The sequence below is a fragment of the Chrysochloris asiatica genome, unplaced genomic scaffold (assembly GCF_000296735.1).
Source record: "Chrysochloris asiatica unplaced genomic scaffold, ChrAsi1.0 scaffold00265, whole genome shotgun sequence".
Taxonomy (NCBI): Eukaryota; Metazoa; Chordata; class Mammalia; order Afrosoricida; family Chrysochloridae; genus Chrysochloris; species Chrysochloris asiatica.
The window spans coordinates 1,814,302-1,816,114 of NW_006408783.1; the positions used below are offsets into that span (position 1 = coordinate 1,814,302).

Sequence of the window (1,813 nt, forward strand, 5' to 3'; positions counted from 1 at the left end):
GGGAGGAAAGAAGAGTGAAGACAATTGAAGACACATACATGGAAACAGTCCAGTGGCGTAATGGACCACTCAAACATCGGCTGTGAATTAACATACCTGCTGCTTCTTCTCTAAGTTGGAGCCTGCAGAGGCTTTTCTGTTATTGTCTATTTATGACCATCACACATGTAAGGAGCTCTGGTAGCGTAGTGGCTATGAGTCTCTACTAACCTTGATGACAGCAGTTTGAAATTACCAGTAGTTCCATGGGAGAAAGATGAGGCTTTCTGCTCCTGTAAAGATTTACAGCCTCAGAAACTCTGTGCAGGGTTGCTGTGAGTCGGAACCGACTCCATGGCACATAACAACAACAATATGCCCACTATAAAAGTATAGCTCTTTATTAAACACATATTATTGTTGTTTAATGCCATTGGTTCTGACTCATAGCAACTGGTTTCCAAGGAGTAACTGGTAAGCTTGAACCGCCGACTTTGTGATTCAAACTGACCTTGCAGTCCTAGTGCGTTATCTTGCAGCACCACACCAGGACTCCTGAACACTCATTAAGTCAGTATAAACTGTTGACTTTCCATATTAGCTAATATTCTTTCTCCTTTTCCTTACAGGAATTATGGGTACACCATGTGTTTACTTCCTATTCACTTTCTGAGCCCACTGTAATCTGACTTCTTTCTTTATTCCTCACCAAATCCCTCCCCAACACAATTATGTATTGTTCAATTTAAAAGACAGTTTTCAATGTTTGTTCCACTCAATTTCATTGCAGTGTCTAGAACTTTTGAACCAAATTCATTCTTCTGGCCATTCTTCTCAGTTCCTTATGAGCTCATGTTCCTCTTCCTGTCTACTTAATATTGATGCTCTTCCTTATTTTCTATTCTAAACTAAACTCTCTTCTCACTGGACGATCTCTAACACTCTTTTACTTAGGTACCATTTATGTATTTCTTATTAGTTTTAAGTGCTGTGAATCAGTTCTGACTCATAGCAACCCTGTATAGGATTTCCAAGGAGTGGCTGGTAGGTTTGAACTGCTGACCTTGCTGCTCAAACTGACCTTGCAGTCCAGTGCATTATCATGCAGCACCACAAAAGGACTCCATTTATGTGCTTATTTTATCCAAATTGATATTTTTAGTCATGATCTGTCTCCATAGTTCAAACCCACTGTCAGCTTTCCATTTCACACCTCCCTGAGCTAATTTTTAGGCACTCATCTGCACAACGCTATATTTGCTACTTTTATCCCCAGTCAATGCCTTCTCCTTCACTTCAGTCTGTGAATTACATCAGTCTGTTACCCAAGCAAAACTCAGAGATATCCTTGTCTATTTTTTCTTGTTGTTGTTAGAATATACAACTAGTTAAACAATTGTTGTGAATCATTATAAAACAACATACATGACAAAAGTAATGATTGAAGGAGATGCTCTAGTATATAAAAATTAGTAATTTATAAGAACATAGATATTTCTAAATGATAGACAAAATGAATAAAATTAGTTGCTAAAACATTTTCACTGAGATCACACCTCAAAGAGTATTGGATATTAACCTGTTTTTGAAGGGCCATGCGTATTTTGCTTGTGTTTTATCATGCTCTCCAGAGCCTCACTCCAATAATAAGTTTTCTACACTAATAAATATTTATAAACTCTCTTTAAAATCTATATGTCCACACCTTCTCATTAAGAATGGCCAGGCCTCCCCATTTGATGAACACTCTTACCATATAATTTCTGCCTTTTTTTTTTTTTTTTAACAAAATCACAGAAAGCTTTATTAAACAAAAATATCAAAACATGAATCT

At 37.0% G+C, this 1,813-nt stretch overlaps 1 protein-coding gene across 1 annotated transcript in view; it reads left to right on the top strand.

The window, feature by feature from the left end:
* DISC1 (disrupted in schizophrenia 1) overlaps positions 1–1,813 on the top strand; it is a 493,957-nt gene that overhangs the window by 89,087 nt on the left and 403,057 nt on the right. The gene's annotated exons all lie outside the window — the stretch shown is intronic.